Source organism: Balaenoptera acutorostrata, chromosome 8 (assembly GCF_949987535.1).
Source record: "Balaenoptera acutorostrata chromosome 8, mBalAcu1.1, whole genome shotgun sequence".
NCBI classification, from domain to species: Eukaryota; Metazoa; Chordata; class Mammalia; order Artiodactyla; family Balaenopteridae; genus Balaenoptera; species Balaenoptera acutorostrata.
In genome coordinates this window covers 60,870,945-60,886,930 of record NC_080071.1, presented here as the reverse complement: position 1 = coordinate 60,886,930, position 15,986 = coordinate 60,870,945, and positions in this window count along the sequence as shown.

The following is a 15,986-nucleotide window of genomic DNA, read 5'->3' as shown; positions in this document are numbered from 1 at the left end:
TTTTTTCTTTTCTGTAATCATATATTGCCATTTCTGCAGGAAATGGCGTCTTCCAGTTCTACTTGAAAAAATATATTGGATATAATGCTTTGTGTTTTATAGCCATTCTGTCAAGAATAATAAAACAGTTTTTGGAGCTAGCACATTTGTTCATTTAATAAATATTTTTTTGGACATCTAATATGTGCCAGGTGCTAGGAGCCCAGATGGGGTGACAGACAATAAGTATACAAAGAAACAAAAAATATATAATTACAAGTTGTTGTAATAAGTTCCAAAAAAAGAATTAAACAGAGAATGTGGATGGAGAATGATAGGTGGGGAGGTACCTAATTAGGTAGTGGAGTCGGTGAAATCCTCTCGAAGGACATTTCAGCTGAGGCCCTTAGAGAGGAAAGGAGCCTGCTGGGCTAAGGGTGGTACAGCATTCCCACACCAAGAGCCTCCCAGTAAGACTGTTTCGTGGGTCCGACCAACGGAAAGGAGGCCAGTATGGCGGGGGTTGGGGGGGAGCAGCGGGCAAGGGGGAGGGTAGTAAAGGACCAGGGTAAGGGAGGTAGAGGCCAGATCAAGCAGGGCCTTGTGAGCCCACGTTAAGGGGTTAGGGATGGGAAGCCATTGAAGGTTTGAAGCCTCAGAGTGACTTGCAATTTGTGCTTTAAAAGGTGGTTCTGGGGCTTCCCTGGTGGCGCAGTGGTTGAGAATCTGCCTGCCAATGCAGGGGACACGGGTTCGAGCCCTGGTCTGGGAAGATCCCACATGCCGCGGAGCAACTGGGCCCGTGAGCCACAATTACTGAGCCTGCGCGTCTGGAGCCTGTGCTCCGCAACAAGAGAGGCCGCGATAGTGAGAGGCCCGCGCACCGCGATGAAGAGTGGCCCCCGCTTGCCGCAACTAGAGAAAGCCCTCGCACAGAAACGAAGACCCAGCACAGCCAAAAATAAATAAATAAATAAATAAATAAAAATTGTATTAAAAAAAAAAAAAAAAAGGTGGTTCTGGGGACTTCCCCTGTGGTCCAATGGTTAAGACCCCAAGCTTCCACGGCAGGGGACACGGGTTTGATCCCCGGTTGGGGTAGTTCTGCATGCTGCACGGTGTGGCCAAAAAAAAAAAAGTTAAAAAAAAAAAGATGGTTCTGACTATTGGGAGTATTCCACCTTCTGCGTGACGGCAGCGGGACGCTCTTGCATACCCATGTAGGAGTGTGTTTTTAGAGAGTTGTTTGGCAGGTGCTAAGAGAGACAGAGGAGGAAAGAGAAGATGCTCTTCCCCTGTCCTAGCTCGGCCTGGTCCAGCACATCCTTTGGCTTCGAGTGAACCGTGTGGGCCAGATGGAGAAATGGGGGAAGCTTTCTTACCTGCTTTGGCTGATGGCTGTCCATTTAATGGAAAGGTAAAAGCAAAATAGAAAAAAAAAGAGGAGACTGGCATATAAATGCATGGTCCCACCAAGTGGGGACAGTGGCGGGGTGGTGGTGGTGGGGGTGTGATGAACTGGGAGATTGGGATTGACATGTATACACCAATATGTATAAAATAAATAACTAATAAGAACCTGCTGTATAAAAAATAAATAAAATAGGATTCAAAAATTTAAAGAAAGAAAGATAGAAAGAAAGAAAGAAAGAAAGAAATGCATGGTCCCCTCCAGAGAGGGTGAGAGGACATAGTGAATATTTCAGAGAGTGAAATATCACGTAACCTCATGTGTTGTCCCCAGTTGTCTCGGTCCAATTGTCTTGGCTAATCTGTAGGCAGTGGGGGCGAGTGTGGCCAGGCACCTCGGATGGCAGTGGACGATGGACCGGGGGTATTGGAGTCAGACAGGTTTAAACTCAGATACCGGCTAAACTTTGCCAGAAGATCCAGGACCATTTACTTAACCTCTTTCAACCTCATCTTCCGTATCTGTAAAATTGGAATAATACCGTTAACCTTGCCACGTAAGGATGAACTGAGGCAGAACTTGCCACAGGTGTGCCCAGTAAGCGGCGCTGTTAGGATTGTGTCTAGAGCTGGTCACCTGCGAGACCTTCAGGAGCAAACCAGGCTTTGAAATCCCCACTTCCTCTTTCAGGCCCCCAGTCGCTACCTTCCTTCTTACCTAAAACTCTCATAAAGAAAACGTCAGTTTACTAGAGCTTAGAGCAGTGAGGGACTTCAAAACATGCCTCTGCTTTCAAGTAGGTTATGGATTATTTTTATTTTGCACTTTACTAAATTCCTATGGAATGTACTCATTTTTAGCAGGCACCTGGCCACACTGTTTTTGGGCATTTGGGAGCACTGGGAGGAGAAAGATCTGGTGCTCTCCTCCCCCACTTCACTGCAGCTCCATCGGGCTGGCTTAATGTTAGGATGTTAATGCTGTCTCCATATCCTCACTGTTGTCTCCTGAAATCACAGCCTCTGGCGCCCTTAGTGCTTTGGACATGGGGAAGGTGAGATTTCAGAAATGCCCTCCATTACCTTGACGTCCCTGCTCAATGCTGAGCTCCTTGTCCAGCCCCTGGCACAGCTGCAGCGACTGCCACCTGGTGAGGCTGCCCGTGAAAACTGGTGTTTCCTTGGGAAGAACTCAAGCCCCAATGGCAGACTTGAGTTGCAGTGGTAAGTAGATTCCAAAGCTGCCCCTGGAATATGAACTTTTCCTGGAAACTTTCCATGCTGCCTCTTAGAGAACAGCAGATATCAAGGTATTCACACCAGGAGTCAATTAAAGAAACCCAAATTATTGCCATTCCTGGGGACTTCCCTGGTGGTGCAGTGGTTAGGAATCTGCCTGTCAATGCAGGGGGCACAGGTTCGAGCCCTGGCCTGGGAAGATCCCACATGCCACGGAGCAACTAAGCCCGTGCGCCACAACTACTGAGCCTGCGCTCTAGAGCCCGTGAGACACAACTACTGAGACTACGTGCCACAACTACTGAAGCCCGTGCACCTAGAGCCCATGCTCTGCAACAAGAGAAGCCACTGCAGTGAAAAGCACTCACACCACAATGAAGAGAAGCCCCCGCTCACCACAACTAGAGAAAAGCCCATGCGCAGCAATGAAGACCCAAGGCAGCCAAAAATAAATAAATAAATAAATAACTTTATAAAATAGATAAATAAATTGAATTAAATAAATTAAAAAAAATTATTGCCATTCCAATAAACAATGATCTCTCTTCCTTTTCAGATAAACTTGTTAGGATGGCCTAAAAGCCAGGTCTAATTACACGATCAGATAGCATAAATCTGATTAGTAGCTTTTTGTCTACTTTAATTAATTTTCTCCTGCAATCAGAGCTATTTTTAGTAAATGTTAAATATGTATTTGAACAACTTCAATGTATACCTCTTCTAAAACCTTCTCGGGTTCCTTTTCATTCATCCTCTTTCCTTTTTGATGAGGCATGAATGTTCCTAGGCATGAATGTTTCCTATGCAGAGAGGAAATGAGGAGAACACCATGTCTTCATAATTTAGCCTGGAATATAAATACATGTGTCCTAGGTACAAACACATATATCATAGGTTTTTTGGGGGGGGTCATTTAAGTTTTGAGTGAAATATTTGATTCACTGGAGGGAAAGGAGAGGAAGTAAAATGGTGGGAATATTAGCAGTAGATCATAACTATGCCTTTCAAACTTGTCTGAAATAGGACTTCCCAAGGGCAATCATTCTTATCCATTATCCCTCTTCTGCTCCTCCAACTCCCTGCCCTTTCCCACACACACATATAAGACAATTTCCTCATCCCAGAGTGCATCTGTCTATCCAAGTTTGTGAGACCTGCCATCCCAGTGGTTTAAATACTGATCTTATAGAAGTAGAATGTATGTCATTCACCTTTGTTTAGCACAGTGCCTGATACATAATAGGAAGTAGGGAAAGATGGAGGGAGGGAGGGAAGAAGGAAGGAAGGATGGAGAAAAGATGCTCATATTCTACATTGTTAGCATTCAGTAATCTCTTTGAAAGATCATTCTTCTGATTGAAATGCATGACTGGTGAAATTTGGTAAAATGTATTTTGACCAAGTGCAGAGCACTGGCTAATGTCATGTGTCAGGTACCCTTAGTATGTGGCATGAGGAGTGGTTAATTGTGGGTGAACACTTTTCCCTTTGTAGTGGGATTTCTTAAGGGTCTGAGTTAAGATTCCGTGTTATCTTCATGTTGATGAAAATTACTGCTGTTGTTTTAGGTTTTTCTTAGTTCACTATGTCCTTGTCAATTCTGATGATGAAAAAAGCTCCCTTGAGATTTTTTTAAAACAAGTTCCCATAGAACTCAAGTGATTGCTTTTTTTTTCCTTTTTTTTTTGGAGTGTAAAAAAGTGTTAGTTTGAAATATTTGAGTTTAACCACAATTTACTAATTGTAGAAATTACTCTTTTCTTTTTGTTATGTTTAATAAGTTCTAAAACTAATGTTCCCTAAACCAATGGTCATCATGTTTTTCTCCTTTTTTCAAATTGTCCAAAAACAGCAGAAATAAAGGGGAAATTCTGTGTAATCATTCCTCATAGGTGATAAAAAAAAATCGCAATCCCCCAATATGAAATAACATTTATTTTCCTGTTGATATATTTGAATAATTTGCACTGAAGTTAACACACACAGGAAAGGAAGAATTCCCTAAAGATTATTGGTTTAATATGTATGCACAAAGAGATTTAGGGCTAACTGTTGGTAAAGGATGGAGCCTTTAATTGAATGTAGTCAAATGAGCTGTTCGCGTTGCTCAAGGGGAGGTGATAGGGTCCACTTATCAGAGTCCCCAACACCAGACATAGGAGACCTCCTACACTCTCTGCCTTAGAGAAAGAACCCAATTTGGCCAAACAGTAGATAAGAAAGTGGACTCCACTGGCTGGGTAGATGCTGGCAAGGCTGAAGTTTGATAATGTCTAATAATATCTCATGTTTACATAGGAACTTTTCCCTGGGGCAAAGTGCTTTACCAGCATTATCTCATTAACCTGTCCTCTGACCCCAAAAGCATCCACATTTTACTGGGGCTTGGTGTGAACAGAAGACAGAAAGAACAAAAGAATTAAATGGCAAAGCTGGATTTAGAATTCAGGTCTCTACATTTCCAGACTGGGTTGCTCTCCTATAGCCTGTCTTCACTCTTCCATGAGCCACTGAAGCCCATTCAAATGATGGGGGCATTGTGATTTGGCAAGGCCTTTTAAAAAGGAGAAACAACTCTGCTGCCATTCTCTGTTTTCGGTGTGTCCAAAGAATCGGTGAAAAATCCTAAATATTCTACCTGTATTTTCTGATTAAGGGGTTCTTAATCTTGGTTCAGTGGGTTTTGGGAGGTAGGAGGAAATTGTCTGCAATCTTGGTCTTATGTGCATATGACCATATATGCATTTTTCTGAGGACTGAGCCAGTAGTTTCCATCAGATTTTCAAAATGATCTATGATTCCTTGGAAAGAACCTCTGAGTTCTTAGTTTTGTTCTCTAGCTGTAGTGAGGTATTGTAGCCGGTCTATAGCAAAACTAGTACTTAGAGTTCCAACTATACGTTCAGCTCTAATCTAGTTATGGGGTCGTGGGGCAAGAGAAATTGATTTTGCCTGATAACCTCTAAATCATATTTCTAAGGGTGCTAATACTTTATTTGGCTCCAAATAATTTTCCACATATGATTCAATCATTCATTCTTTTATTTAGTTATCCAACAGACATTCACTGAGTGTACTAATTTCCTGGGCTGCTGTAACAAATTATCACAAACTAAGTGGCTTAAAACAACAGACATTTATTCTCTCACAGTTCTGGAGGTTAGAAGTCTGAAATAAGATGTCAACAAGACCACGCTCTCTCTGAAGCCTCCAGGGGAGGACTCGTCCTTGCTTCTTCTAGCTTCTGGTGGTTGCCAGCAATTCTTGGCATTCCTTGCCTTGTAGACACATCACTCCAATCTCTGCTTTAGTTATCACATGACGTTCTCTCCATGTGTCTCTCTTCCTCTTCTTTGAAGGACAATAGTCATATTGGATTAAGGGTCCACCCTACTCCAGTATGACCTCATCTTAACTCAATTAACTACATCTGCTATGACCCTATTTCCAAATAAGGTCACATTCTGATGTTCCAGAAAGGACATGAATTTTGGAGGGACACTATCCAACCGAGTACACTGAGCATCTCTATGTATTGGATATCACACTGGGCACCAGAAACTAAATATAGGACAAATCGCTGCCTAGGTACTAATACTACTTAATGACCTTGCTTAACGTTTTTTTTTGACCAGCAGTGTTCTTTCTTCTTGGAATTCTTTTAGTTGTCCTGGGGTGATGTAGGAGTGTCCCAGGGTGTGATGGAGGTATTTAGGTCTCCACTTTGATTTTCTTCTGGATCTACATTCCTGTCCATTTTTGTAGGGAGCAAGAGAGCTGGAGTGCATCCAATAAGGGGCATGATTAACTTTCAGCAGTCAAAATAGCTACAAATTCTCCCTTTCATCAAAACATGAATTTGTAATAGGTATGCAACAAGGATTTACTGCATAGCACAGGGAATTATATTCAATATCTTGTAATAATCCATAATAGAATATAACCTGAAAAAATATAACTGAATCACTTTGCTGTACACGTGAAACTAACACAATATTGTGAATCAACTATACTTCAGTAATGATAATAAAAAAGAATTCGAGTGACTCATGAGTATGTAGGGCAACTCTAAACAGATCAACATTACCAGAGTACTCTCTGCAGAGCATGAATGGTGGGAGATAAGGCTGGAGAGTTAGGCAGAGACCATGGAAGGCCTTGTATGCTGTGCTTAGGGTTTTCAACAAGGAAGAGACATAGTTATAGCTGCATTTACCATGTTTCCCTCTGGCATGGAGTGGGGATGACTTGGAAGAGGGACCACAATGAGGGCAGGGAGTCCAGTTAGGGGGACATTACAGTGATCTAAGCAAGAGATGGTGGTCGTGGGGAAACTGGAATCCAAGTTGGTTGGCTGATTGTAGGGGTTAAGAGAGAGGACGGAGCCAAGGATAAATTGCAGTTGCTGGCAGAGTAAAATATTGACCTTGTCATGGCGGGCCACGATGCCTCTTAAAGACCAAGAGCCTGCAGGTCTGCAGGGGAAGACAGTGGAGAAAGCCAGCCTCCGACAACCATAGTGGGAGCGTGATTTTCCTTGTAACCAGTTTCTCTCCCCTGAGGCAAGTCCCATAGAGGAGTTACAATAACTAGTTCTCTGGTAGAGAGATGCCTGCTTGCCTTTATTCTGCCAACAGTGCTCTCTTACCCAGAATGCTTCTGGTAGAGAAAGGGGACATCTCAGGCTGCGGAGTGGCGGAGTCTAGGTTGGCTTTGAGACATTCTTTTGTCCTTTGACCATCTTAGCACCATGCACTCAACAACTCAGCTGAAGTTATTTCCCCAAACTGAATAACAGCAGTGGATTTTTTTTTAATGCTTAGAGAGAGCCATTAACTCATTTTCCCAAACAACTCCCAAACTCCTTAGGGAACCTGTCATTATTTCTCAAATCCTCATCTTCATGGGGAGTTTGGAGACTGGACTCAGAGTGAACACTTGGGGACCACACGCAGTCGTCATGTAGACTTGGATGTTGGTCTTCTGGAGTCACTTTGCCCAAGGGAGGCTCTTATTGGGCTCCCCTGCAACCCCTTTTATGTAACAACACAATGAGATGAGCTCAATCCAAATCCACTTTGGCTCCAGCAGTCACCAGCTCCCCCACTGGTGGCCATGATCCTCCTGTGATACCCTGCCATGTGGGGTAAAGTCATTAAGCATAGATCATGGAAAAACAGGGTCTAATACCCTGCTAACAAGTAACACATGACTTGGAATAAATATATTTCACAATCCGAAGAAAAGCTAATCACAGTTTTAGAGTTATTTCAGAGAAACAGAGCCTATTCTATGGATATCAACAATTCAGTAGTCAGGGTAGGAAAAAAAGCAGAAAGAGGAATGCAGTACAGCATAGGAATCAAGGGGTCTTGGGCAAGTAACTTAACCTCTTGGTGACTCAGCTTTCCCTATCTTTAAATTGGGATAATAGTATCTATCTCAGAGAGTTGTTGAGAGAATCAAATGAGATAAGATGTGCTTAGTATACTCTGCATATGCGCCTGGTGCATCAAAACCCTCAATTAATGTTACCATTCATCGTAACTCTGGGGCGCAGGGAATGAGAGTAATGATCTCTCAACTATTTCAACTAATAGTTGACAAAGGAATGATTGAATCGAGGTGTCAGTGGCTCAGAAGCAGGGCTGTGTTCAGAATTTTCTCTTGCTATCTTGCTCTCTCTCCTTCCTGGGTTTTCCCTTTGATTTTTTTTTTTTTTTTAAACTCATTCCATCTTTGTGTTTCCTTTTTCTTGGTTCAGAGTAACAGGTAAGAAAGATCTCTAGGGTAAAAGAAGTGTCCCTGAGGAAAATGAGGCTAACTCCTTTCTGCTTTTTCTTGAAGGCTGATCCTATGCAGAAGGCTAAACTTGGGTTAAGTTCTTTCATTTTTTAAATCGAATAGCCAGGATTAAGAGACACCATAATGTTTACCCTACACATGTAGTACCTGTCTTGGAGGTGGAACCCATTGAGTATTTCTGTTTGTAAGCAGAGTCCAAACCTGGTATTCTTTTTTTTTTTTAATTTTTTATTTATTATTTATTTATTATTTTTATTTTTGGCTGTGTTGGGTCTTCGTTTCTGTGTGAGGGCTTTCTCCAGTTGCGGTGAGTGTGGGCCACTCTTCATCGCGGTGCGTGGGCCTCTCACTATCGTGGCATCTCTTGTTGCGGAGCACAGGCTCCAGACGCTCAGGCTCAGTAGTTGTGGCTCACGGGCCCAGTTGCTCCGCGGCATGTGGGATCTTCCCAGACCAGGGCTCGAACCCATGTCCCCTGCATTGGCAGGCAGAGTCTCAACCACTGCGCCACCAGGGAAGCCCCCAAACCTGGTATTCTGACTAGCAGAAAATTGTATTTTATGATTTAAAAATAAGAAAAGGACAATTTAGGTAGATTCTGATTGGATAGTAGAGATCGAATTTATATTTTTTCGGCCTCCACTTCAACTGATCAGACAGATTTGGGCAATGCTGAGAGACGAGCACAGAGCAGTTATAAATGCATAATAGTGGTGTGTGCACTGAAAGGGGACTTAGTTATCTGAAGTAAACATTTTGTATAACCTGTAGACCAAAAACCACTTGGTGAATGGAAGAATTGTATGTCACCTTCCTCTCATCAGAGATGAACTAACTGAATTTCCTTGCTGTTTCACTTAACTCTTACAGTGAAATAGATTCTCACCTTAAAAGAAGTACGAATCCACTTTTGTAGAGGGAGTTCCCCTAAGTGAACCCCGAATGGAGAACTTGAAAGCTTAATTTTTAGCCTTCCTTTTTGTCAGCTACTGTGCTAGCAGTAAAATAAAACATCTTTAGGACTTGAGAGGATGATTTGGTTTGAACATTTGTTCTCATTTTCTGGGGCTCTTCTGACTTTATCAAGCCTTTTGGCTTTTTTAAAGAAAGCTGTAAGAAGCACTGGCAAATGTGTGCTCTGCTGGAAGCCCTAAGTACTGGTGGCAAGTTAATATGGCATTGACTGATTCCTAAAGAAAGTATGCTATTTAGTAATTTAATTCCATGGAAATGCTAAGTGCAAATGGTGATGAAAATGGCAACAAATCATCCTTAGGATGGATTCTTTTCTGCTAAAAATGAAATAGTTTCCTTCTAGGCTGGTATGTGTCTTTGTGCAAGGGTGTCAAATGACATCCATTTGACATCCATGCCAACCCTCGTGGAATGAGACCCAGAAGTTGACGAGGAGAAACACAGCTATAACTACAGTATTTCAGTGTTAATCACGAAGGATAGAGAAAGAGACAAAAAGGCGGGGGGCGGGGGGTCAGTGGGATATGTATAACAGCCTTTTAATAACAAGTTAAATGAAAAAGATCTAACCTTAAGATTTAGATTTTTCCCTCAAATCTGCCTCCCGTTAGAGCCTCAAAGTTCAGTTTGAACTCACTCTCACGTGCAAGCTTCCTTTATTTATAGTAGTCTGCACACACACACACCCCACCAACAATCTTTCATTTCTTCTATGCATGACTTGATTTTCTGTGAGACGCTATAATTTCTAAGCAACCTAAAGCTTACCTAGACCCATAAACTAATGAATGGGCTCTAGATTCCCCTTCCATGTAACTAGCAGGCTTTGATTAGCAGATTAGCAGACAGTTGTACTGGGCAAAACCTTTTGAGTTTCTTATTTACCTGTTTCTGCTATGAAGTCCCCTATGACTGGACCCTTCCCTGGTTGGAAATCCAGTTATCTTGCCGGCAATGCCGCAAGCCTGCAGAAATGTGGCAGGGGAGATGCAGTGGGCTCAGGGTTCCACCCGAGCGTTCAGCATCGGGAGAAGAGCTTCTTTCCCACTTCGTCACACTTTCTGGAGCCAGGGGTGGGAGGGAAGAGGAATTTAACTACATTCTCTGGAATTGTTTTTACTCTTTCCACCAAATCATTTCCTTTTTGTTAAAGAGCACTCCAGGGGGGAATTGACCTAAAATATTCCTCCTTCTATATCCTTAAGGCCCAGATCAATTCTCTGTGCTTCAATTGTCCCTTCTGTAAACTGGGGACAAAAAAAAGGGTTTTTAGGGTAGGATGCTTACATAAGCTCTCTCTAATGCTCAGTAAGATTCCAGAATTCCATATTGAGAGTGTATAAAATGAGAACGAGAATAATTTCCAACTCGTAATGTTGTTGTATAGATTAAATGAGTTAATGTTAGGCGCTTAACACAGAACCTGCACAGAGTAAGCTATCATATTAACATTTCATTACGATAACACTGATATAATATATGTGATACTGGTACTGTGACGGTTCCTGTGATTCGCTCAACAGGGCTTTAGGAGGGGGGGGTCTCCGCCATGCTAGGGCTGTTTTCCTCATGCTCCCAGTCACTGACTCCTGGTTAGCAAGGAGCGTGAGTTTTCCTTTTAAGCCCCTGCCCCAACTCTGAGGCTGGAATGGGCAGGGAAGGAGGCCATAGCAATGGAGGAAACCTCTGGAGGGACTCAAAGCAACCCTCCGAGGGGTTCCATCTGGGTGGTTCTGGGAAGCACTTCCACAAGCTCATTCTTGCTAACAGGCCCTTGGACCCCAATGTAGAAACATGCAAGAACAGGGAGCATGCAGCCCTTAGAATTTTTTTAAAAATATTTATTTATTTATATGGCTGTGTCGGGTCTTAGTTGCGGCATGCGGGATCTTTAGTTGCGGCATGAGAACTCTTAGTTGCGGCATGTGGGATCTAGTTCCCTGACCAGGGATCGAACCGGGCACCCTGCATAGGGAGCACGGAGTTTTAACCACTGGACCACCAGGGAAGTCCCCAACCCTTAGAATTTAAACAGCACTTATGAGTCTGCTTCTCACAAAAAAATAAAACAAAGCAAACAAACAAACAAAAACTTCCTGGGGCTAGCACTGCAAATGTCCTCCTCGATTCCATTCTGTCCTGATGTAACTTATTTTCCTCACTTACCCTCACTTCAATCCTGGATTAAAGTAAAAAGAATAATAGAGGATAGAAGACATTGAGACCTTAATCAATATTTGTAGCTGGGTGATTAGGGACACAGGCTATAGTCAATTTTGCTGCTCTGTAGCTCACCTTTCGGAGCCTGAGTTTCCTCACATGTAAACTGGGGAGGGGGAATGATGATACCTACCTCATAGAGTTGTTGTGAAGAATAAATGAGATAATTATATATTAATAATAATAATGCTGACATTTATCAATCACTTATTTGATGTCAAGTACTGTGGTTCGGGCTTTGTGTGGATTATCTTAACTGCTATACCAGGTTGTACCCAGGGCTTAGCATATGGCCAATATTCAATACATGTTAGCAATTATAAAGATAATGCCAATATCAGCAAAGTACAAAGAGCCAGTCTTCACTGCCCTTGGCAAGGTGTTTGTGCAATCATGCTCCCTTTCCCAAAGCTGGTCCAAATCACCCATCACTCCCCTGTCCACCTTATGTCCCTCTCCTTCTGGCCACACCCCATCTTGAAGCTCAGATTCAGGGTCTTTGGGAATCATGATTACTTGAGACACTGAACAAGCTGCTTTTAGCCTCACTAGTTTCCCCATCTTCAGAATGTGATCAAGATACCATTAACCGCTACAGTAATCAAGACATTTTGGTACTGGCACAAAAACAGAAACATAGATCAATGGAACAGGATAGAACGCCCAGAGATAAACCCACGAACATATGGTCACCTTATCTTTGATAAAGGAGGCAAGCATATACAGTGGAGAAAAGACAGCCTCTTCAATAAGTGGTGCTGGGAAAACTGGACAGCTACATGTAAAAGTATGAAATTAGAACACTCCCTAACACCATACACAAAAATAAACTCAAAATGGGTTAAAGACCTAAATGTAAGGCCAGACACTATCAAACTCTTAGAGGAAAACATAGGCAGAACACTCTATGACATAAATCACAGCAAGATCCTTTTTGACCCAGCTCCTAGAGAAATGAAAATAAAAACACAAATAAACAAATGGGACCTAATGAAACTTAAAAACTTTTGCACAGCAAAGGAAACCATAAACAAGACCAAAAGACAACCCTCAGAATGGGAGAAAATATTTGCAAATGAAGCAACTGACAAAGGATTCATCTCCAAGATTTACAAGCAGCTCATGCAGCTCAATAACAAAAAAACAAACAACCCAATCCAAAAATGGGCAGAAGACCTAAATAGACATTTCTCCAGAGAAGATATACAGATTGCCAACAAACACATGAAAGAATGCTCAACATCATTAATCATTAGAGAAATGCAAATCAAAACTACAATGAGATATCATCTCACATGGGTCAGAATGGCCATCATCAAAAAATCTAGAAACAATAAATGCTGGAGAGGGTGTGGAGAAAAGGGAACACTCTTGCACTGTTGGTGGGAATGTAAATTGATACAGCCGCTATGGAGAACAGTATGGAGGTTCCTTAAAAAACTACAAATAGAACTACCATACGACCCAGCAATCCCACTACTGGGCATATACCCTGAGAAAACCGTAATTCAAAGAGTCATGTACCAAAATGTTCATTGCAGCTCTATTTACAATAGCCAGGACATGGAAGCAACCTAAGTGTCCATCATCGGATGAATGGATAAAGAAGAGGTGGCACATATATACAATGGAATATTACTCAGCCATAAAAAGAAACGAAATGGAGGTATTTGTAGTGAGGTGGATGGAGTTAGAGTCTGTCATACAGAGTGAAGTAAGTCAGAAAGAGAAAAACAAATACAGTATGCTAACACATATATATGGAATGTAAGAAAAAAAAAAAAAAAAGGTCATGAAGAACCTAGTGGCAAGATGGGAATAAAGACACAGACCTACTAGAGAATGGACTTGAGGATACGGGGAGGGGGAAGGGTAAGATGTGACAGGGTGAGAGAGTGGCATGGACACATATACACTACCAAATGTAAAATAGATAGCTAGTGGGAAGCAGCCGCATAGCACAGGGAGATCAGCTCGGTGCTTTGTGACCACCTAGAGGGGTGGGATAGGGAGGGTGGGAGGGAGGGAGACACAAGAGGGAAAAGATATGGGAACATATGTGTATGTATAACTGATTCACTTTGTTATAAAGCAGAAACTAACACACCATTGTAAAGCAATTATACTCCAATAAAGATGTTAAAAAAAAAAAGATACCATTAACCACTTATTGTACTTTAGGGCAGTGGGGAGAAAGATAGTTTGTAAACACCAGTGAAGGTATTTCTGGCCCACTCCCCACTTGAGAGGCTGGTGTGGGAAATAAGTGAGGTGAGAAGTGTGTGCTTAGCTCTGGCTAAGACTCAGGATGACAATTTCCAGAAGTCAGTCTGCTAAACCCAGTGCTTGGAACAGCACCTGGCATGTCCTAGGTCCTCAAGAAACAATTTGTTGGCACTGAAGATAATTCATGATTTTTAGCTCAAGGGCTTATTCTGTACATCATCTGCTACAAAAAGCAACTCAGGGGCCAGCTGCCATGCATCCCTCCTTCCAGCTAACCCAGATTTGGAAACTGGAACTAAATGCTACATGCCATTTGTTTTCCTTTGGAAATTAAAAAATATAACTGGTGCTAGGTTATGCAACACAAGTTTCATTGTTGGTTACTACATTTCCTATCCACTGTCCCACCATACCCTCCCCAAGATGCTTTTCCCTTTGAATGAATTGTCCTCCAGAATCTGCAAGGCCACACTGAAGTTTGGGGATCACATTTTCTAAGGGTAGGTGGTATTAGGTGGTTGTCTTACTTAAATCAATTGAGCAGCTTGTTTTCATTCATGGACTATATGGCACTTTATCTCTTCACTTTTCCTCCCTTTGTTTCTGCCTCCTAAATGCCCTTTCTTGCTTCTGTTCTGAGATGCCCATCTCTCGGAGACCACTTCTTGAACTCGAAGCTGAACTGATGTTAGGGCTATGCCACATAAACAGATTTGCAGGTGTGAAGCATTTTAAAGGAAGCTCAACAGCAAAAGAGGTGGCCTTGAGCTCCCCAAAAGGTCCTTCCAAAGTGAAGTAGACCCCCAGCCAAAGCACACTGGAATCCCTCATAGTAGTTTCAATATTCTTTTGTTAGCTTGAAGTCTTCTGAAAGAGACTTTAGGGACAATGACCTAGAGAAGCATTTAAAATTCTGGCTGGTATAACTGTTCAGAACCAAAAACCTTTGTCCTATTATTTCAGCCACATAAAATGTTGATTTGGCTTTGAAATACCTAGCAATGAGAATTCCAGGATAAGGAGACTGCAGCCAACCTGGTTGTGATATGGACGTGGTCTTTGAGAGAAACCAAGAAGATCTGATGCAATAAACCCCTTTGGTATTGAGGAAGGCAGACTCCCAGTGGCAGAAAGCAATTGCTTATGAAGAGGAGTGAGGAGAAGCATGGTAGCTACTTCAAGAAACTAGACAGCCTCCCAAACTCATATTTTGGCTTCAGTGTACAGTAATACACTAATGATTTTACTTTTTGAATTGCGCTTATAAAGGCTGACGGAAAGTTCATTTTCCTTCACTGAGCACACACTGGCTTGGTTTGCTGAGAGGTGGGACACACTGGCCTAGAGGAGGAAAAAACAACCAGTCAGGGGTTTCAAAATAGCCGCGGATGGTCCACAAATGGATGAGCCATATTTGTACTTCACACCAGCCGCTTAGAATCGCAGGATGCTGGAGGAGGGCCTTGATCTCAGACGTCAACTTCACCAGTTGAGGAAAGCAAGGCCCACGGAGATGAAGGAATTGATCTAAGAGCATGAAAATTATGGTGAATCACATAATCTGAGTTCTTGGGAAATGCATTCTTGCTGGATACCCACCCTCTGCAATTAGATGGGTTACTCCCACGACTGAACCTCCCAGTACTTTTAGAGAGAGGCTGTGTGGCATGTTACAGGGAATGCACTGAGCTCAGAATCTGAGGACGGGAGATGATTCTTTCCTCTTCCTGTGTCACTTCAACTCACTAAGCCTCTCAGCTTCTTCATTTTTAAAATAGGAATGATTCCATGTTACATGATTGTTACAATAATTTTGAGGATAAAGTCAAATAGTGAATGTGAAAGCAGCCTTTAAAACAGTAAATGCCACCAAATGTCAAGTAATATTATTCTAAATAGCATTTGGGCCTCTGTGATGACGCTTGTCAAGTTCTTCCTAGAAAGATAATTAGTTGCTTATTCCTCCATGGGGGATGCTGTCCTCCCTCACCCTGAACTATGCTGCAAGTTACTTTAGGTGGAATGTGTCTTCCTTACTTTTATCTGTAATCCTGTAATCCCTTTAGTACCTGTCATACTACCTTTTCTGTAGTGGTTGCTTGATTAGTACTTCTTGGACTAGATCACTTATA